This window comes from Eulemur rufifrons, chromosome 6 (genome assembly GCF_041146395.1).
Source record: "Eulemur rufifrons isolate Redbay chromosome 6, OSU_ERuf_1, whole genome shotgun sequence".
Classification (NCBI taxonomy): domain Eukaryota; kingdom Metazoa; phylum Chordata; class Mammalia; order Primates; family Lemuridae; genus Eulemur; species Eulemur rufifrons.
Genome location: NC_090988.1, coordinates 42,507,073 through 42,530,395, shown reverse-complemented (window position 1 = coordinate 42,530,395; position 23,323 = coordinate 42,507,073). Strand labels below are relative to the sequence as shown.

The window sequence follows — 23,323 nt, the reverse complement described above, 5'->3', positions numbered from 1 at the left end:
TGAATACCTAGACCAAAACTGATTTTTTTAAAAAATAGATGCTCTTTTTATGAAGCACCTTGATTTCTTAATTTCAATTTTTGCCAAGTTAGACAATGACACAAAGTCAATATCAATGTTTAGTTCATAAGTAGATGTAATTTACTAGAGAATGGTATCCATGTGCTGTATATAGCTTAACTCATAGAATCGTGAGAGAAAATTGTAGAGTAATTCCGGACATCTTTTCAGTGGTAATAAAAGAAAGCATCGTATTAAACTATCACAGTAGTTGAAAGAAAAAATTTAAAATAATTGTATTATTAATTCCTGTTTTACATGTATTAGTTATATACATTGTAAGCACATTTGCCTAGCAAGGCTAGTAGAACCACATTTCCCAAAATGTTATTCCTAAACACCCATCCCTCCAGATTTCCTACCGTAGATAAAAAGGATGCTATCATAAAGCAGGAGGAAGATGCCCCTGAATACTTTTTTTATCAGAGGTTCACATGCCTTTTTGCACATTAAAAGCTCTGAGAAGTCCTATAGTAAAGGAACATGTTAATGTTTTAAAATTTGTATTTCAATAAACATCTTTGCTCGTGGAACCCTTGTTTTCTCATATGCCTCCAAACAATCCAGTGTTCCAATACATACATTTTGGGAGTTGCTCTAACAGCCTTTTGGTCAAGATTACAATGCAGAAAGAATGATAAGGCCCGAGTAGCGTCAGGCATCGGTGCCTTCTGGGTTTAACCAGACTCTGACCTACGATTTGGAAATGTTCGAAGCATGAAATGGGAAAGACTAAACGTGAAAACCACTTGTTGCTGAGGATCAGAAGGTTGTGGCAGAATTTGGAAGTCATTTTTTTTTTTTTACATACACTTTCTTCAGAATTTTGAATTTTAGAAAGGAGCTTGTGTAAAAAAATAGCGCTAAAGAGGTAAAGAAATATAAGCTAGTAAATGGCAGAGTAGTATGTATATTATTTCTTTACTTTTAAAAAGAATTAGGAGATCATGATCCTAATTCCCTGTTCTCTGTGTGGCTCAGTTTATCTGCTCAGTGGGAGAGAAGCCCCCAGTGATACCTGGGCCACATATTCAAGGTGGCAATATTTCCCTAACAATCCCTGCAGGATCTGTCACTCAGAACTTGTTGAGGATGACTAAGCCTGCCCTGCAATGACGACTCTCCAGTCTACGGTCTGCTAACTGAAGGGTAAGTGACAGCTTTCCAGGGCAACCAGAGGAATCGTGACAGCCAGCGGTCCTCAGCACTTCCTCACGGGTGGCTGGTGAGAGCCTTGGCCAGGGAGGCTAATGGACAGTCTCTGCACTGGGCTGGGTTTCCGCCTTGCTTTGTCTGGGTTTTACTGCTGTTCATGTCTGCCTCTTCTCTTTGTTCTCATGAACCAGCTCAAAGAGGCCTTGACATTGCCTCTGTCGACCGATTTCTATGAGTGCTTGGTAGGGCAGCCATTTCACTTCTCATTCGGAATGGGATTCTTCTGGGACAGACTGAAAGGGAATGCTATAGACAATGAGGCTGGGACAGCTGGCATAAACCATGTACATCCTGGGCAAGCAAGCGTGTTTGGTCACCTTAGTTGTCGAACCCTTCAGAGCACTGTATTGAATGCAGACTAGAGCCATCCTTGCCAGCCTAGGGCAAAGGGGGATGCAGCTCCCTACATCTCTCATCTCTGGGCTTTCTTTGTGATTCCTGCAATGCCTTTTTCACCTGCAGCAGCATTCTGAGGGCATTTAAAAATCATTTTGATGGGGTGAGTCATAGCATATAGGTGGTAAACAGGGGCCGTGTCTGGCAAATGAACACGCATCTGTTTTTAGTCTGGGGTCTCCCAGAGGAGGAAATAAACCAGTCTCCTCCAGCACAAGATTAAACAGGGCTGAGAGCTGGAGCAGCAGCCTGGGGTGACAATATGATGGCCTTGGAGTTGGGCAGACTGATTCCATAGTTGCCTAGTTCCTTTTTGGCAAATAAATCTCAATGCCGTTTAATTTAAAACATAAACCCTCCTATCTGATTTAAAGATGCTCTCTCTTCTGGGCTGCAGCTCCTCCAGTGGACTGGAATGGAGTAGAGGAAGAGGGAAAGGGCAAACGTCTTTACCTGACTCACTGTCACTGTGTCCTCAGTGATTGCTACTGCTCAGATAACACCAGCTCTTCCACCCTCCTTAGCCCTTACCTTTGGTGATGTAACCCTCTGCCTCCTGTTTTTTGGGCACCCTTACCTAGCAAACAGCCCTTTCAAGTAAAGAACCAGCAAGAGACCTCAAGCCTAGTCATCCTCTTCCATATTTGCCTAACCCATTAGAAACTCACAGGCTTGCTACCTGACTGTGAGCAGCTCACTGAAAATCGGGGGGGAATATGTTACATGCAGGCTGAGAAAACTGAAATGCAAGGACCTCCGTCAGGATCAAATTTATTCTGGCCAGATCAGAGTGAACAAGGAAGCATCAGGAGAGGGGTTCAAAAATACAGCTTCTGGCCAGCTCATGTAGGAATTAAAAATTCTGGCAAGGGCTTTGGAAATCATTCTACTTGCCAGAGGATGCAAATGAAGGACTTTAAGTAGGGGACTTGGTGGGGTCTAATCAGGACCAACTTATCCGTGAGTACAGCAGGCACAATGCCCTGGACCCACAGTGATTTTAGGGGTCTACAAAAATGTTTTAATTTCTCTTAAAATCAGAAGTCTAATAAAGTGTTTTCATATATGATAATATATTCATCTTTATAACAATGGACTCATAAAATAGAATTTTAAATATTATTTAATGGAGGAAGAGGCCTATGAAGGTAAAGTGCCTAGGGCCCAAAAAGCCACGATGCAGCCCTGAAACTGACTCATATTTCACCGTATCTCTTTGGATGCTAAATAGAGAATGGATTTTAGATGATGGACATGGGAAAACAGTAATCCAGGTAAGAAATGGAGGTAACTTTGAGGAAGTAGAGAATCTCGAATAATGATCATATTCGGAATAGAGTATGTATCTGAAAGTGGCTCCAACATGAATAGGTTGTGGCACAAAGAAGAGTCCCAGCTTTGGGACCCGACCATCTGGGTAGACTCCAGGTGCCATTTGCTGAGATGGGAAAGAGGATTAGGTTTGGGATGGGGAGAAGAAAACCAAGAATTCTTGTGTTGGTTATGCGAGGTTTACAAGGTCTGATAGACACCCAATGGCAGTGTCAAATAAGCAGTAGGATCTCCAATTGTGAAGCTCAACAGAAAGATCTTGAATTTGCATATACACGATATTTAAAGCCACAGAGCGAGGGGAGAGAACGAGGCTTGAGAAGAGGGCTGAGGACAGAGTCCTGGTCTACCAATATTTAGAGGTTGGGTTCAGCAGAGGAAGAGGAGGAGGAAGCGGCAATGAGGGAAGCTGGTAAGAAGTAGCCAGTGAGGTCAGAGGACAACCAGAAAAACATGGCCTCACAGAAGGCAGGATCAAAAAGTTGGAAGCTGAGTTGAGGAAGGGAGGGACAAAGGGCAGGACAAGATCAGGTTGTGTTTTAGAACGTCCTTCTGGCTATGGTGGGCAAGACGAGGTCGAGGGCAGGAGACCAGGGGGAGTCTGTGTAGTCCTCCAAGCCCCAGCTCCTTCTATGACAGCAGAACCTGGCCTCATGTACCTCTGTGTCCCCACCACACAAGTGCAGGGAGGGCCCCACGTACCAGGTGTGCTTAACGTGCCTGTGTGTGAGTGACGGATCAGCTGAACCATCCTGGGGAGACTTGGGACAGTTCTGCCCCCAGGAAGTGCAAGAACCCAGGGCCAAACTCTCCCCGGGGGTGGGGGGGGAGGCAGGCTTCAACAGGGTCATGAAAACACGGGCTCAGGGAGGCCCACTGCCGTCCCCTGCCGCCCTGTCTGCCATTTTCAGAGAGGATGACTCTTCAGTGTGGTGGGTGTGTGTGTGTGTGTGTGTGTGTACACAAAGTGTGTAAAAATACCGAATGCTCTCTCAGTCTTGATTTATCACTGCCCCTTGTCTTCAGGCTATTAAAAGGACTAAGGCACTCTCTTCCATAAAGAGCAAGGACAGTTCTGAGAAGCATCAAGTTCCAATCCAATGAAGCAAGACTGAAGTGTTTGCCTTGGAGAAAATGAGGAGAGTCTCAGGAAGTGAAATAAATAGAGCAAGGGGCTAGACTCGGAGAAGCGGCCGTGGGAACAGCAGCTCAGCCTTGCTGTCAAACGAGCTGTCTTCTCAGGAAGGCTCTCCTTGGCCATCTTCTCTGAAAGTCCAACCCTTCCCAGCCCCTGCCTGGGACAGTTCTTATTCCCCTTCCCGGTTTTATTGTCTCTGTTTAGCGCTTTTCACTATCGCACATACTCTCCATTATATTTATTTGTGTGTCTTTCTCTGCCCCTAGAACATAATTTCATGAGGGCAGGGGATTTTGTCTGTCATAGCCCCAAACTTAGAACAGTGCCTGGCATGTAGGTCCTCAATAAATAATGCTTCTCAAATGAATGATTGAATGAATGATCCCAAAAGGTTTATATAACATATAACACCATGACTAGAGATTACTTGAGCTTGGATATTCCTTGGGTCCAAACATCCTCCAGATTAAAACTCTTGTGATATCTTGTATGTATTCTATTCTATTCTGACATTGCTGTTGTTATTTATGTGTCTCTCCTGCTAGACCATGAGCCTTGTATTGTGAGAGCAAGGGCTGAATTCTAGTCTTCTCTGTCTTCCATGGTCTGTCCCATGGTCTAGCACAGCAAAGACAGGGTGGGAAAATGAGTGGATGTCTGTCCTGACTTAGCCTGTGGCCCAGCACCTCCTTCCTTGCCCACATCTCACATGGAATCAGGCAGCGAGTTGCTTACAGGTCTGTGCTATCCATCGCCTGCTCTCCCGCTCCTCGGCCACTGCCCTGGCTCTGCCTGGTTCTCTCTGCTTTACACTACGACAGCGGACTCCAAACTGCATCCTGAGCTTCCCAGCAAGCCCACAGCTGCCCAAGACATGTTGGAAAGCAAAGACCTGATCGGGCCCCTCCCCTGTGTTTCCTATTGACTAGACGCAGGTTACTAGAGGACGAAGTTTAGTTTTCTTAGCCTTGAATCCACCACCCGCCCAATATAGTGTTCAGGTTTATCCTCCACTGCTCCCAGAGTCACACACCCTGGTGCCCTGCTTGGCTGTATTGAACACGTCTGTGTTTTCAAGCTCCTATCATCGCCTGAGCTCTTCTACCCTCCATCTAGGTTGCCCTTCCCCCATCTTTCAATTATTCAATCATTCGATTATTCATTCAGCAAATGTCTTCAAGCCCATCTCGGTGCCAGTCACTGTGCTCACGCTGGGGCTGCAGTGATGCTGGAGACACGACCTTGTGCTCAGGGTGTTCCTGTATCTTCTTGTCTTGGGGTCACTGTAGTCGTGACTCTTGCTCTACCTCCCAGAGTGAAGAGGTTCAGTAACTACCCTTTCCACAAAAATACTTTGGCATCGGTGAAATGGAATTGCAACTTTGTAAATTGAACTAGTTTAATGTTTCCCATACATTTTAATAAATCTTTGAGCTTCTGTCCTGCCGGATTAGTATAATATATTTCCTTTCTTGGATTTATTAATGCTTGCTCTATGTCCGGTTCTTTGATGGAAAATGCCATGTTTGGTAAACCAATGTAACCCAGAATGACTAATATTCTCCAAGGATAAGCCATTCAAGGACAGAAGGACATTGTCCTTTAAAAGTGATATGTTTTACTACTCCAGGATAATCTCCAGACCAGCTGAGCACAGAGTTAGACAATCCCATAGAAATGTCATTTTGTTTTTCTGTCTTCATACAGAAGATGTATTTGTTGGTTGAGTATAACATAGTATCAGGAAAAATTCATTTAATTCCTTCATTAGATTTGTATTGTCAGCTACTTTATGCCTAATTAGATTCTTCATTAATGAGCTGTCCTGCATTTTCTTCATTCCATTCATCTGTGGCCTCAAAAATGGTAAAATGCTATGAAGATTCATCTGGACAAAAATTTGACTTGAAAACACAATTATTTATAAAGGCCAACTTGTGTGACAGAATAAAACATAATGCTCCATACTTGAGTCTGTAAATCTGGACATTAATATTTGTGATCAGATTTCTTTTCAGTCCATATTTTTTTCAAATAGTCCATTTTTGCTTGAAAATAAAAAGTTCTTTCTTAGCCCAAAGAACCTGATTTTTTAATTACCTTTTAACTGTGAGCTTCTGTTTCCATAGATGTTTTCTATTTCGTTTATACTATGTCTTAGATCATGTTTTTCTTGAGTCTGGAACTCTACAGCCTCTTTATACAGTGTTTCTTTTAGATGCCATTTTTAAAAACTTCTTTTGAAAGGTTATCCATCTGTCCAGAGAGTCAAGTTAATGATTAGGCTATTTTTAAACTCTTTACATGGCTAAAGTTGGAAAAAATGAAAAACAAAGCAAGAAATTCTGTGAATGCAGATAAAACTTTTCTAAATGACTGACTGGCATTTTTGTGACAAAACTCTATCCTTTTATTGAAATGCCCTGTATTTCTGGCTCACTGATTGTCACTATATTCTAGAAGTGAGACAAAGACGTCTGTCTGGTGGACCTGAACACCAATTAGAGTGTCTTTTGTAGAGGCTATCACTATTCAACTCTCCTGTTTGCCACTGACCAGGTGACTTTTATAGCCAATGAAAACCCAACCAAGAATCCTGCAGTTTCTTCATGAATTTGTTCTTGTAATGAATTTACCTTATGTTGAGACTAGTGTCAAGTCATTCATTCCTGAAACCTACAAGCATGTAATGAGTACCTGATATGTGCCAGACACTTTTATGAGTGCTTTACATATATTAATTCACTTACTTGTCCCCACAAACCTATGAAGTAGGCATTGATTTTATCTTCATTTCAGCAATGGGCTAATTGAGGCAAGGGAACTTGCCAAAAACACTCAGCTAGAATTGGAATTCATATCTTAGCAGTCTGTCTCTGGATTCATGCTCTTACTGTACTAACAGCAAGGTGCCATGGGACTACTGAGAACGGGGCAACCAACCATGTCTCTGGTCAGGCAGACAGAAGCATCAGCGAAGGCAATACAGAGCGAGGGATGTTTGATCCTTGATGAGAATGTTTAATCCTTGATTTAGTCCTCTTAGCAACTGGCTGAGTTACCTGGAAAGAAGATGCACCAGAAAAAATATATGCACATATCTGCAAAGCCGTATTACATACCTAAGAACGTTATATCATCAGTTGAATACAAATCATGCATGATTCTATTCATTTATATATGCTAACCAAATATTCTCAGATTTCCTTTACACTCTGTCACATCATATACATCATTGATTAAAATCTATTTTAAATGGCCAATATTCAGAAGTTTTTCAAGTGCCTTGAGGAAGGGATCTAAATTAAGATACACTGTTGTTCTAACTCTGTTGTTTTTCATAACTTGATTCTTATCAGTTCTCACTTAATAAATATTTCTGACCATTTAGCAAGATTGTTCCCAAGTCAAAAAATAACCTGAAAAAAACAAATCAGAAGTTTGAAATATTGCCTTGTTCTGTAGATTTAGACTAGATGATCTCAGATTTCTTCAAGCGTTGGAAAATATTCTTTTAAAAAATCTCCCCAGGGCAACTTTTCTTTGCCACCTGGACTGACTTTTGCTCTTTCTTGGATCGCCCCCTAGTGGTATACTTAACTTATGGCTATTTCTCAGATGCTAACGGGCAACTCCTGGTTGCTTCCAGTGTTTTTTTACGTTGTATCCTTTCCATACCTTCTCCCATTTGCACAGAGGGACATCCAGAGACAGCATCTTTGAATGAAAGTGAGCAATGTGCACAGTGCCCCAGACACTTAGTGGCCATCAATACATGCTATTGATGATAGTGCTGCAATCCTTGTATTCAAGTTTGTGCTCTTGCTTTTCCTCTTTGTACTGTTTTTCACTTGCCCACACTTCACTTTCTTCCCTTTGTCAGCATCCTACTGGAGTGGTGCCAGGTAATCTGGTGATGTGACAATGACTTATAGCCAATGCTGCGCCTTGAACTTGCCGAGTGGGCATGCTGAATGCTGCCGGGCAGGAGTCCCAGCTCCCACCCATGTGAACAAGTCAGCACTCCAGAGGCCTCAGTCAGTCCCAGACTTCTTGGCTCCTTCTGAGTAGCTCGGGCTGTGACTTGCTGGCCCAGACACTTGAGCATCACCCAAATAGCACAAGAAACCATTGAGGTTCAGCAGAAACCCAGGGAGAGGCCCAGCCAGTGTCATGGACCTGATTCTCTGCAGAACACTGGGTCCTGGGGCCCTGCACCAATTAGACCAGAACCAAGAAACTCGGTGCAACACACATTATGAATCCAAAACCTTCCTTAATAAGCAAAAAGCCAATCATTGGCTCAATTCAATAAGTAAGAGTACCAATACATTTTTTAAAAGTAAAATGATTTTACTAAAGAATTTAAAGGCCAGGCGAGGTGGCTCACGCCTGTAATCCTAGCACTCTAGGAGGCCGAGGCGGGTGGATTGCTCAAGGTCAGGAGTTCGAGACCAGCCTGAGCAAGAGCAAGACCCCATCTCTACTAAAAATAGAAAGAAATTATCTGGACAACTAAAAGATATATATAGAAAAAATTAGCTGGGCATGGTGGCGCATGCCTGTAGTCCCAGCTACCTGGGAGGCTGAGGCAGGAGGCTCGCCTAAGCCCAGGAGTTTGAGGTTGCTATGAGCTAGGGTGATGCCACGGCACTCACTCTAGCCCGTGCAACAGAGTGAGACTCTGTCTCAGAAAAAAAAAAAAAAAAAAGGATTTAAAAAGAACACTTGCTTTTATCTGAATTTTAAAAGAACGATTGATATCAGAGATGAAATGAAGATGAATTTAGAACAGAAGATTCTTCTTTACATGCAAAATAACTTCTATAAAATGGGACTGGTAATTTCTTTCTGACAAGCTTGTAAGAATTAGAGACAGTGAATGTAAAGGGACCAGTGAATTATCAAAGACATTGTAGGGGCTCATTCAATTATTCATTCATTCAGCAAATATTTATTGAGCACCTCTTATCTGCAAGGCACCCAGTAAGGTAGAACTGAAAAGACGTGTGCTCTTGTGAAGTTTGTGTGGTAATTTCCCATCCTGCACCCCAAAGAGATAATGTAGGGGAGAGATGCCCACCATCTTGTAGGGACTTGGGGTGTCGCATAGGAGAGGGAATGTCACTTTCTACGTGGCTGTAGAAAGCAGAACTAGAACCAATAGATGGGCTTTCAAGGGCAGCTGTTTTCATTCAGTAAAAGGAAGACGCTGGTTACAATCAGCCCTGTCCAGGAATGGGATGGGGCTGCCTCTGGGAACAGCGGGGCGTGGGCTGAGGGATGTTCTGTTAGTGGAAGCATTTTGTAGGGAATGTAGGACCTAGTATCAAGGATACCCGCAATGTGGGCAAGGAGGGACTACTCGAAATCCATGTTTCCTCCAGCCTCGTAATTCCAAGATTCTGGAATTAAGATGGAAAAGTAAGATCACTGGCCAGAGCCCATGCTGAGACTGGATCGGTGAATGAGAGAGTTCGCATGCAGGATCCTTGCTGGCTCCAGATGGACTGGAGCCGTGGATGCCTGGCATCTTCTGCCTCCAGGAATCAAGCACCAGACCTGTCCAGCCTGAGGGTGGGGGAGACCCCAGCAGGAGATGGGAGCAAGTTATTTTCCCTAAAGGAGTGAGGAGGCTATGTCTGGAGACCAGACACAAACATGGAGGCAGAGGGCCATGATTATACATACAATTTGTTCAGTCCTTATTTGTTTTACTTTAGTATTTCTAATCTGTGAAAACACCGTGAAAAATAGGTATGGTTAATTCCATCTTACAGATGAGGGAAGTGAGGGTCAGAGAAGTTAACTCATTAGCCTAAGGCTAGGCAACTAACGTCATGTGGTGAAGTCAGGATTTGAACTCATGGTCTCTGTGCTGCCTCTACTCCTGATACCTCCCCAAAGTAGGGTAAGCAATGGGCTGAGACTGCACACCTGCGTCCCACCCCTGCCCTGGACCTCATTCTCCCCAGCTGTGAAGTGGGAGGGGCGGGCTCAACAATTTCTAATTCAATGCAACCACCACTTCCTGAATACTTACTAGGCTCCAGGACTGGCTAGAAGCAGAGAGACCAGGAGAGAGAAGACAGTCATCTGCTCTCATGGAGCTCACAGAAGAGTAAAGGAGGTAAGTTCATAAACAGATCGGTGCAAAGCAGTGTGCTTAGTGACGCTCAAATCTCTTCATGCCTCCACACTCTGTGATTCATTTTAAGGGAGCAAAGCAAGCTCACATGGGTTTCATCAAGAATTGAGAGCAAGAGGCTTTGGGGAGGAGAAGTTGAAGCTAAAAGAGGGCCCTGCCCTGGAGAAGGGAGGGGAAATTGAGAACAGTGGGGCGGGGCCTTTGAGCTCTGAAACTGTGAAGGAACCCACTCTTTCCTTTAGAGTCCCTAAGCCCACAAAGCCCAAGGAAGAATGGCCCAGGACTGTGTTTGGCTATCTGACCCCGTTTTAGGGGTACCTAGATTATCTACTTCACTGTGATTTAAATCTCACCTTTTTCTACCATGTCTCTGCTCCCACATCCTGCATTGAATCCTAGCCCACAGTGGGTGCTAGGTACAGGCACTGGACTGAGACAGAGACCGGGTGCCAGGCCTGCCAGGGTGTTGATCTGATTGGATGTGGTTCCCTGACCCTCTCTGACTAAGTATTGCTAGCCCAATAAACCCATCTTCCTGAGCTGCAGGGTGGGGCGGTGGGAAGCCATCACTTTCTTCTGTAGGCATGAGCAAATAGGGCTGCTGAGACTACATTTAAATGCCTACATCAAGAGAGAAACTCTGTGAACAGATTGGCATAACCAACAAGTTTCCAAAACAGGAGAAAGTGTGAGCCTCTCTTCAGTCTCCATCAACTGTGGCCCAAATTCTTCTGGGGAGTAACAGTTCCATGACATCATTGAATCTGGAATCTAAATATTTGCTTTAGGAGATTATGAAGGGCTGTTAAATCATAAACGATGTCCTGATTTTATACTCCCAAGTACAGGTCATTTATTGTGTTTATTAAAATAGAGGAGGATCTTAAGTCTCTGTCACTCTTTATTCCTTAAAATGTTCCTTTCAGCCTTTACTTTCTTTGTATCTATCATTCTTCTTAATCCGTTGTCTGAATTTTATAGAACACTTCACAGTTAAATATCTCTGGTGCTCCCCTCCCATAATGATCCTGGCCATCACCTTCGTAATTATATTTTCTTACAATTATGTGTTGCTCTTCACAGTTCATAAAGCACATTCATGATCTTATGAATCCCCCCAAACTCCATGAGGCCAATAAAGCAGTTATTACACACATTTTACAGGTGAGAAAACTGCAGGCTAAAGAAGTTAAATCATTTGCTCCAGGATGCTAAGCTCAGAATTGAGCTTGGAAGTGACCCCAACGCCCCCAGTGCTGAACCCTGTGTTTTAGCCACTATCCTGCATTAACAGGTTCCCACGTTTGGGCTGTGACAGACCTTACTACTCAGCACTTGGATTTTTCTTTCATAAAACTTTTTAAAATTTCAACCAAAAAATGGTATGATTTATAAAGCAAAGCATGTATAGCAAAGGCAAGTTGCATGTTTGGATATTAAATAAACTATTTATGGTGCAAAGTGCCCCTTCCCCAAATTCTCCAAGGTAGGTTAACATCACTAGTCATTATTCAGAAGTATGCAGCAGGTGCTCAATAAATATTCTGTTGGGCAGTAGGTGGCTGGGTGGGTAGATTCAGGACTAGCCACATCTGGGCCCTGGAGGTACAGCAGTGGACAGGACAGGCAGGTGACTTGCTCCATGTCAGTGACAGTCAAGTGGGAGAGTCACACGAGCAGTCTCAGTCATGTCTGATGAGTGTAATGATGTTAAAAGAAGTGTCAGCTCCAGGGGCACAGAGCAATGGAACCTAATCCAGTTTAGGGATCAGGGGGGACCTCCTTGAGGAAATACTGTTTACTCTGAGACCTGAAGGCTGAGTAGGCTTTGTCCAGAGGAAGGAGGTGGTGGGGCAGTTGGCGGGGGTGGGGGTGGGGGTTAAGCAGAGAGAGGAGCATAAATAGCAAAACAAGAAGCTGCAAGGTGAGGAGAATGCTGTGTGTTTAAGGAATGCAGAGATTTCACTGTAAGTGCAGAGTAGCAGGTGGGTGGCAGTCTGCCAGGTGTGCTGGGTGCAGGCAGGGCCTCGCAGACCACGGTAACGAGCCGGGACTATATACCGAAGCGGCTGAAGCAGGGGACTGACTTGATCCTGGTTGTGTTTGGGGAGTATCACTGTAGAGAGCAGATCAGAGAGGGGCTGGGAAATCACTAGATCAAATCGTAGATTGCCTTTCATAAATGCAGGGGCTTTGGAATGAGCAGATCCTGGGCAGAAGGAGCAGCATGCACCCCGGCCTGGGGGTCTTCAGAAATGGGGAGCTGTTCACAGTGCACCAGTGCAGGTGCAGGGAGGAGCAGTGGAGTTTGAGGCTGGAAAGGTCAACTGGGTGACATTGTGGTAGGTCCTGAATGCCAAGTGAGACGTGTATAGGCTTGAGTCTATAGAAAGCAGGAAGTCATGGAAGCTGTTTGACCAAGGAAGTAGCATGATCTCGTCGAAGGATGATAAAAATCCATCAAACATGATCATAGCTTTCCCTTGCATGTTACAGTCCACCAAACGCTTGACCTCATATAAGCCACAATATACCCAACGTTGTTAATAGTTTTATAACTATTAACAATAGCTATTGTTAAGCGTGTAATATTTGTCTGGCACGGAGCTAGGTAGGGACTCTACATATGTTATCTCATGCAATTCTCACATCCTTTCTTTTCTTTATCCCAGTTTTAAATGAGAAAACAGAGAGATGTTAAGTGAGTGACTCATCCAGGGACACACAGATAATAATAACAGAGAGGACTCAAACTGGGTCAGGTGTTCTGTCCATTTGGCCCATAGCATGGTGCCTGAGGCCCCCAACCCTTTGAGGGGACTACATAAACATTTGAACCCTGTGAAGCAACAACAAATACAAAATGCAATGCCTCTAAAATACTGTAGGGAATTTGCAAAAATGAAGAGAGTTAAACTCTAAATATCTATAAGATATATCAACTTTATTAAGTCAACTTTATTGTTTGTTATTTATTGAGATTTCCACTACGTTTGAAAACAATTTGAGGTTAGATTTTCTCATATCACAAGATTTCCAGAGAATGCACAAGGATTTCCCAGAAATTACAAGCAATACTAAATATGTAACTTATAACAAATAATATCAAAAGCATAATCATAAAAATATTTTTTAAAATTTTCATTTTAATATCCTTGATACCAGCTAAAAAGGGAGAGTGCCTGGGTTCTGTGATGGTTAAAACAGCCCCTGGCTGGGGAACCAGCCTAACTGTGGGCTTCTCATTTTAGAGAACAACTTGGCTGTTACCATTCTGTTAAGATATTTATAGGATGGTCTTTAAGCTCAGATAAAGGGAGGGAGAGAGGAAGGAGGAGAAGGAAAGAAGGAAGAAAGGAAATGAGGGAGGGAGGGAAGGAGGAAGAAAGAAAGAAATTTTTTTAAAGTTAATTTTGATATGGCTGTGGTCCACAGTGGCAGCACATAGCTCTGCCAAGTAGAAAGAAGTGAGCTTCTAAGATATGAATTTGTTCCCAAGTAGTTATGGAAAATACACAATTTACTTTTCTTAGCTCTTGTACACGATGCCCTGGGCATTCAGACACCATATAGGCACGGGCATTCATCCAGCACATAAATAACACCCCGTCTGCAACGCCAGGGAAGGTTGTGCGCAGGATTGCTTATTTAGCTGAGTTCTTTCTCCGTGACTGCGAGCAGGGAAGCAGGGCTGTAGTGGAAAGAGCAGTGGGATTGGTCTTCAGCTCTGTGTGACCTCCAGATTAAAGGAGACCAGAGAAGTGACAACTCAAGGTCACCCATAATCCTGCAGCAGATCCTCATGTGGGGAGACAATAGTCCTAATGGACACAAGGCAAACTGGTAAATTTGAATATGGACTGTAACTTCTAGTATCGTAGCAATGTTAATTACTTATTTTGGTAGAGAATATCCTTGTTTCTAGGAAAAGAGCTCTGAGGTATTCAAGGGTAAGGAGACCTATTTGTTGCTATAGCGATGGCAATAATAATAACAGTTTTTATAAGAAATTGCACATCTTTTTGCTGGAGGCTGGGGACATGGTGAATGCTTCCCTTTGTGTCCAGGGACTCCACACTTCCTGTGCCCCTGAAGCCTACCATACCCACAATTGCCAGAGAGAAAAGACTCGTCACATTCTCTTAATAATTCCTGTCCTGGTACGACTTGCTAGTAAAGAGTGGGTGGGGATGTTCCAGACTTTGAGGGGTGGTGGCCAGAAATTCTCACATTCAGGGCAGTAAAAGTAGGTCGCTTGGCCCTACCACGCCAGGATTGGCCCTACTAAGCCAGGATTTGTCATTGGCAGGGACTTTCCTGGGAGAAGGGAGGCAGAACAGGCCATTTTAGGGAACATCTTTTGTAAGGAGACAACGATCTCAGAGCCATGAGCACTTGAGGTGAAAAATCCTTGTTAACTCACGTAAGGCGACTACCATTTAGCATCACCTGTGGTCAGGCATTGCGTTAAGCACTTCACACACTGGTTAAATCTTTACAACTCCCATTTTACAGAGGAGGAGACCGGGGCTCGGAGCTCTTAAGCCACTCACCCAAGTTCACACAGCCAGGAGGTAGCAAAACAGCGTCCTAGTCCTAACTCAGCTGTCGGACTCCTATGTCTAACTCATACCTCTAGCTATTTTCTATGCAGTGAAAGGCAAGACACAGTCAGATGTGTATTTGAGAACTAGCTTTTAAGTACCATGGCAGGGATCCAGGAAGACTTTGGAAGAAAAACAGAGCTGAGATTTCTCTGGCAAATTTGAAGACAGTCTAGAACTGAAACTAGCAAACTGAGTCCACAGCAATTGTCTCCATTAGGGAGAAAATCAACCCCAAACACTGGCTGAGACTCCTGTATGGTCACCGCTTGGACAACTTTCAAACTAAGAGTGTAAACAAGAGCTCGGGTGAGTCACTTTGCTGTGAAAAACAACGAGTGCATTGTCAAAAGCATGAGGGCTCACTCTCCTACACGCCCGTCCTCCAAGAGCCAGTGGGTTCTCCCATCTGCGGATTCCCAGCCGAAGGGCCAAGGATGTCGGCCAGGAGAAAGCAGTCATGCTGCACGGCCAGCACCTAACTCAGCCATCCACCTGCTTATTAATATATTCAGTACCAGATAATGACCTAGATGCCGACGTGGAATATAGCAACACTTAAAATGGGGCCTCTGGGTGTGTTTAAGGGGGTGGTTATGACAGAACCACTAAGTAAGGGTCAGATTTAATCTGTGACACAGTGATAATAACGGCTACACTTTAGGAAGAGCGCACTATTGCCAAGCATTTTGCTAAGCCATATATGTATACACATCCTCTCTGTAATACTCTAAGTTAGATACTATTATCTAACTTATAATTTATAATTTGCAGCTCCTAATTTATAAATGTGGAATTTGAAGCTTGGTGACTGAACCCAAGTTATTTGTCCAAGATCATGTAACTGCTAAACAACAAAACTAAGATTTAAAAGCAGGTCTTTTTCATTCCAAAGCCCGTGGCCCAGCACTCAGCATATGAGGTCTGAGAGGTGGTGCAGAGAGCAGTTGAGAGCGTGAATTCTTGAGGAAAACTGTGTTTGAATGCCAGCTGTGCCACTTTCTGGTCGTTGTGATCTTGAGCAAATAACCAACCTCCCTGTGCCTCAGTTTCCTTGTCTACAAAATGAAGACAATAGCGATGTCTGCCCCATAAGCTTGATATAAGGTTAAAATGAGTTAATAAGCATAAGATGTTTAAAAGTCCTACATAAGTGTTTTTTATGCATAGAGAACATATAATCTTAACAGAAGACTTCAAAGCTAAGCAGGGTAGGGAACAGAGCTAAAAGGGAAATTAGAACCTGTAGAACAGGACAGGCATCAGGAAATGGGACATAGACCACAAGCACTGGGCAGTTCAACTTCAGAGTACAAAGGGCAAGATAAGTAGGGATAAGAGATTTCAGCTAAGACTAGTTTTGAAGCAATGAATTATATTAAATTTGTTAGAGAATACGTGCAAGTATTTTTTTTCATTTTTTCCAGCTTTCTGGATATGTTCAAAAAGAGCTCATTTGGAAGAAGGAACCCCATTTGGCTGAACAAAATGAAGTCACTATGTTCCATATGCAAAGTTTCTTCCTGGATGTGTTCCCCATGATGGGTTAACTGGGAATAAACTTGCATCTCCACCACAAACAACTAGAAAACTGGACACAGTTTTAAAACTCAAATATTCCAAGACATTGGATAATAGGCAACACAGGAATGTGATGCTAGAAAAGGAAAACAGGTGAGGTGAGCACTGCCGTCAGCCTGGAGGTACTTTCCAGACCATGGTACTGAATGGTGGAACCAAAACAGAGCATGGCCATCTTGCTGAGTTGAAAAGACAGAGGTCATAGGTAGCCAAGAAAGTGCCCTTGAGCACTATCTGGCTGCAAGTCATCCCTGCCATGGCATTCCTTGCAGCCTGCCACATCTGCACTCCTGGAGGAGTGGCAGGGTGGGGCCGGGGAGTTGGCTCTCTGGATCTAGCCAGCTCTGAGAGCTCTGGGGAGGCAGCTTCCATAGAGGGAAACAAAGCACTTTGGAGTCAGCACACTTGGGTTGGAATCTTGCTCTGTTACTTTCCAACTCTGAGACTCTGGATGAGTTTTTTAATTGCTCTCTGAAATTCATCTGGAGTGAAAAACAGATATAATGTCAGCTACTGCAAATGATTATTGTGAGGAGAAAAGTAGGTAGACAAACATATCAAATTTGACAGAGCACTGCTTGGAACATAGTAACATTCAATAAATAGCAGAAATTACTGTACAGGGGATTAAAACACCATGATGGGATCAGATATTCCAGAAAGCAGCAGCCATACTATGTGGAGGTCAATGAAGCCATTCCCTACTTCACATTTCATCCATAGCTTCCTTCCTTCATCCAGTATCAACTGGACACCTACTAACTGCGAGGCACTATATTAGGAGCAGGAGATACAGCTGTGAATGAGACAGACTGAAACTGCCTTTGTTTGAGTTGCTCAGACCCTAATGAGAGAGGCAACAACCACTGAAATCCACCAAGGCAAATGTGCTAGAATGGAAGAGAAGGCATTGTCTTTATGGGCACCAAGGAGAAAGGGCTTGATTGTTTGGGGAAATGGGAAGAGGAAAGAAGCTCAGAGAAGTGAATGACCTGTCCAAGGTCACACAGCTGGACTAACTTTTGCAACCTCTCTCAAAGGTGGGGTTTCAGCTGCCTCGTCACACATCACAGCACCGCAGTGCGCAGCACCCGTGGATGCCAGCTGCCTCAGGAGCTGCGGCCCAGGAATCTCCCAGACGTTCACTCAGCACCTCCCAGATCGGTCACTGTGAAATAAGTCCTGTGTCTCACACCAGATTTAGGGGCAAGGGCTACATGTCTTCCATCTTTGTGGTCCCTCAGAGACCTAAGCAGGGTTTGGAACATAGTAAGTCTTCAATAAACATTGAATACTGCATTAATGAATGAATGGTGTTTAAAGAGGTTCACTGACTGAGCAAAGGAAAAAAATGAACAACCAAAAAGTGAAAGACCTTGCATGGCCTGGAATCCTGCTACCAGAGTTCGTTTTCTCTCTCTCTCTCTCTCCCCACTCCTCCCCAGTGCCCCAGAGCAGGATTAAAAAATAGGAAGAGCAAAAGATTCAAATGGGTTTTTCCAAATTGCTTTCACAGATCATGACGTTGCTCCATCTGACCAGCAGAGGGCGCGCTTGGATGGAACTAGCATCCCAGCCCGGCTGGCCAGAGTCGTCATCACCTGCTCTTTGGTTCTACAGACATGATGAATTTTTGATAAAAGAGGGGTGGAGGGAAACTACCGGAGATAAAAGTCTTCTCCAAATTATTCCACCTGTGTCAACATCACCTATCCTATTTTTTTGGAGGGTTGACAATAATGTAGTTACTCTTCAATACGCGAATAATGGAAGGAGGTGTTTGAATCAAGTTTGTTTTCTTGTGTGCAGTGTCTGAAACCTGAAACCTAAGAAGTGACATAGCTACCGAGCTGGTGCCAAGGAAAGAAGCTGTGATTATATGCTCAATTTTAGAAATTGAAACTGGAAGGGACTTTAAAAATCATTCTTTTATTGAGAACTAGAAAAATTGCCACTGTCCAGGAGTTAAACATCTAGGTAATGTCAAAACTGAGACCAAATCCTTCATCAGCATTTCTTCTGTATAAATAGAGTCGTGTCTTTAGGCAGAGGATTAAACTGAGGTCAAAAACAGGTGTGGAGAAATACAGTATTATTTTTCCTGTAACTGTTATCCCCACCATCTGCCTGATGGCAGAAAGTTTGATTCAGTAAATGTTAGGTAAATTCAGTCAAAGTTAGTGATTACCCAATCAGTTCAGATTGAAGTTTTCAAATTCAGGATTTCTAGCTGCCCCTTTCCCCAGGGTTGCATATAGGTTACGAGGGATCTGTGATAATGCTACAGTATTTGTGGCAGGAGGATCTAGTCCTTGACGGTTGTTCTCTATTCCTCACGGGTATTCCCTGAGGGGGACAAGCTTACTTAGGTGGTGTTGTCCTTCCAAGTGGGCATCAGGCGAGCTGATGGTGGCCTACTGGCCTGCTCTTATTTTGTGGTCCAGGCTGCTGTCTGGCTGTATTCCCTCACCGTGACTGTGACAGCCCTCCTGACCTCTTAGTTCTTTCAGCTCTGGAGGGAAAGGGGGTGCAGGGAGTTTTGAGCGCTCCTCCATATCACTCTGGGACCCCGGAAAACTGTGGGCATCGGACTCAGGTCTCTCCCTAATGTCCATCTTGGCCCATCTGACAATCTCTACTCCACCACATGTTCTTGCGGCAGAAGGCACATATACAGGGCTGCTTTCTTCAAGAATTCCAAGTGGAAAGTAGAATATAAGTTACTATATATCAAAGGTGAGAATTCCATCATGTCTAAGATAAGGGATGTAGATAGAAACGGGTCTTTACACTGTGTTTGGCTCCCTGGCTCCCTCATATTCTCTTCCCTCCCATCAGCCCAAAAGTAGCTTTAATCTCCTCTCTTTGGGCAGGGATGAGTTAGGACAGGCACAGGGCTGTGGCTTTTAAGTAAGAAGTCAGGAAAAGCCTCCCTTAGATGGTGACATATACTTTTTGCCAAATTGGGAAAATTTGGGGCCATTATATTTTCAAAAATGTTTTTCAGTTTCTTTCTCCTATTCTTGAGAGACTCTGATTACACATACATTTTCGATCTTTCTCCCTGCCCCCCTTTCTATTTTTAGTAGAGATGAGGTCTTGCTGTTGCTCAGGCTGGTCTTGAACTCCTGAGCTCAAGAGATCCTTCTGCCTCAGCCTCCCAGAGTGCTAGGCATGAGCCACTATACCCAGAATGCCTCAATCTTTCTTTTATCTGTGCTTCAGTTTTTATAGTTTCTTTTGACATGTCTTCAAGTTAATTGCTCCTTTCCTCTGCAGTGCCCAATCTTCTCTTAAACCCACCCAGTGAGTTTTCCATTTCAGATCTTGTATTGTTCAGTTCTAGAATTTCCATTTGGTTTTTATGGTTTTAATTTCTGTGCTAAAATTCCTCATCTCTTTAATCATTATGTCCTTTAAATCCTTAACCATATTTATTATAGTTGTTTTAAAGTCTTTGTCTGCTAATTCCAGTATCCATGTCATCTCTGAGAAAGTATTTCTATTGACAGTTTTTCTTCCTTGATTATTAATCACATTTTACAGCTTTTTCCATATCTAGTAATATTTTATTATATGTTGGACATTGTAACAGCTAAATTGTAGATTCTAGATTATGTTATTTCCCTTTAAAGAGTGTGGAGTTTTATTTCAGCAGGGTGTCAAGTTACTAGCAGATCATCTTGATGCTGCTAAGGCTTGGTTTCACACTTTTTTAGAATGGGTCTGGAGTTGCCCTTACTTCAGGGCATGATTCTTAATCCTAAAACATGAACCTGTGATGTCTCAAATAAATTCTCTGTGTTTTCCATGAGATTCCTTCACTCTGAATGGTTGGAACTCCAACATCCCCAAGCACTGTGTGATCTCTGGAATCTTTGCTCAGCTCTCAGCCCCCAGGAATTCTTCTCTACCAGGCCTTGTGGAGTCAAACCCTGCACTCATGCAGCTTAATATTCAGTCAAAGGCCCAGGAGGTGATCTACGAATACTTCTGAAGCTCCTTTCCTACACAGCATCCTCCTCCTCAGTACACTGTCCCGCAAACTCCAGCCACCTCAGTAGCCCCAAACTCCAATATCTGTTTCTTTTAATCATCAAGACTTCTGTACTGGCCGGGAGTGGTGGCTCACGCCTGTAGTCCTGGCACTCTGGGAGGCCAAGGCAGGAGGATTGTTTGAGCTCAGGAGTTCAAGACCAGCCTGAGCGAGAATGAGACCCTGTCTCTACTAAAAATAGAAAAAAATTAGCTGGGCATCGGGGGTGTCTGCCTATAGTTCCAGCCACTCGGGAGGCTGAGGCAGGAGGATCGCTTGAGCCCAGGAGTTTGAGGTTGTGAGGTTGCTGTGAGCTAGGCTGACGCCACGGCACTCTAGCCCAGGCAACAGAGTGAGACTCTGTCTCAAAACAAAAAAAAAAACTTCTGTTCTCTGGCCGCATCTTCCCAACTCATTTTGTGAGTTTCTCCTCTGTTAAGCCTCACAGTACTGTGATTTCTAACGCCTAATGCCTGAGAACAGTTGCCTCATATATTTTGTTCAGTTTTATTGTCACTGATAGTGGGAGGAGAATTCTGATACTCATTACTCTACAATGCCAGGTATAGAAAGTCGGGAAGTAACATTTATGCTGTGATTTTTAAGATGACAAGAAGCCAACCATGCAGAAAGCCACGAGAATAGCATGTTCAGGCAGAAGGGTCACCATGTGCCCAGGCCAAAGAGCTAAACTTGCTGTATTTCTCTGCAGAGAACACATATGTATATGTGTGACTATATCTGTGTGCACACGTAGGTTGGTAAACACCTACATGACTAAAGCTATATGGAATGGTGTCATAGTAAAAGGATGGGCTCTGGAGTCAAATGGCCCAGGGGCAAATCCCACCTCTTCAAATTAACAGGAAAGGACCTTCTGCAATTACTTAACTCACAGTTTCAACCCCCTCTTCTGTAAAGTGAGGATGATTATATACATCTGGCAGAACCCCTGTGGCAATTAATTGTAATAATATACATAAAGCATCTAGCAAGATAACAGCATAAATCCTATATAATGTGTTATTATTTGCTCTTCCATAAATTTTTAAATAATGTTCAAAGAGGGGACTATAATGTATAGTATACTGGGCCATGTGTAAAATACAGAATATATTTTCCAAATATAAACACCATTTTTCTGAGTCATTTAAAGTTCTTGAATATCATGTGATTTAACAAAGAAAAGTTTCACATCCGTCCCACACTTACCACATTGCTGACTCTGTCATTCTCTCACTGGTGTTATTTAGAAACATGTCTGTACTCGGTGCCCACTCCTCCATCCTCAGATCAGACTGGTAAGCTCCCTGGAGTGCAGAGAAGAGTTTTATTTATATGAATCTCTCTTACAGACAGTGGCACAGCACCTAGCTCATAGTAGGATCATTCAAATATGACTAAATTTTTTAATGAAGTACAAAGACATAATTTTTCACACAAGGAAACAAAAATTGGAGCTATGCACATACCGTACCAAAGCAATCTATTATAAAGTGAAAATTCAATTATCCCATTGCTGGCTCCACTTAATACTGAACAGCCAGCTAGGAGCAGCAGAAAGACATGACTAAACAGAGACCTGATTTCAAATCTAACTCCCCCCTGTTTACTAAGTGAATGACCTTGAGTAAGTTGCTTAATATCCTGAGTTTTAGTTTTCTTATCTGCAACAAAGAAATAATAACAACCTCCCGGGGTCTGTTGTAAAGATTATAAAGAAATATTGCACCTAAAGACCACCGCAGGGCCTCCACGGCACATTGCAGGAACTCAGTTCCCACCATTCAACTAATCCAATCAACCATTAACTGTGAATTTTTATGTACACCAGTAAGTTTGGCTGACATTCCACAGTAGTTCAGGGGCTATAGTGGACACCGGCCTGTGATGTTGTCTATCCCGCCCTCTCTGTTCTTTTGAAAACTGTTCTTCCCCCAACTGCAACCATGTGATTTGCACAGGAAATCCCATATTCTTAAAGATTCTATGCCTGGCCATAGTTGATTCATCCAGAAGTGGACACCTAACCAAGCAAGGCCAATCAGACCCTTTCCCTCAATTTTTAAAACTAAGAGGAAGTAAATAAACTTCTCACTGAAGCGGAAAGTTGCAAGATGTGAAACGTGAGAGTTTTGACAACCCTGTTTCCGTGTCAAATGGAGGAAGCCAGTCTGCCGAGAGAAAAGATGAACTGATGGGCTGAGAGAAGCACACAGGAGCCATGGAGAAAAGGATGCATGGGAGTATTTGAGTTCCTGGTACTCAGTTGCATCATAGCTCTTCCTGTGATTTGGTTACTCAGACCTCTTGTCATTCATGTGAGATTTCCATGGTTATTCTGAGTCCTATGAAAAGTAAGTTCTGAGATGGGATTAGGAGTGCAAGACATTGATTAGTAAAAATGTCTGCAAGGGAAAATGTGGGAGGAAGCGGAAGGAGGCTGAGACAGCCATCAGGCCAAGATGAGGGTCTAACCTCTGTGAAGAGAAGAATGAGGAGGAAGAGTTGGATGGAAGAGTGTTGGAGTACAATGCAGTTTAAAGGAAGTTCAGCAAGTCAAGCAGAATCCTCGAGCCAAAGTCACCCATCAAAGTCCTGTGTCTCCCAAGAACAGCCCACCATAGAATCCTGCTACATCCAGTCACTGGCTGGGAGCCCCTGTGTAGAGTTGCCAGATTACATGTAGAACACCCAGTTAAATCTGAATTTAAATTTCAAATAAACAATGAGTAATTTTTTAGTATAAATGGGTCCCAAATATTTCATGGGCATCCAGTGTTTTTATTTGCTAAATCTGGCACCCCTAAGCT

General features: G+C 43.4%; 1 long non-coding RNA gene across 1 annotated transcript in view; it reads left to right on the top strand.

Annotated features, from left to right (window-relative positions):
* The window catches only part of LOC138385154 (uncharacterized), a 92,643-nt gene that overhangs the window by 10,898 nt on the left and 58,422 nt on the right, over positions 1-23,323 (top strand). Inside the window, exons 2-3 of the long non-coding RNA XR_011233691.1 lie at positions 3,025-3,042; positions 10,070-10,271. This is a non-coding gene — a long non-coding RNA (uncharacterized lncRNA). The remainder of the gene's footprint in view (positions 1-3,024; positions 3,043-10,069; positions 10,272-23,323) is intronic.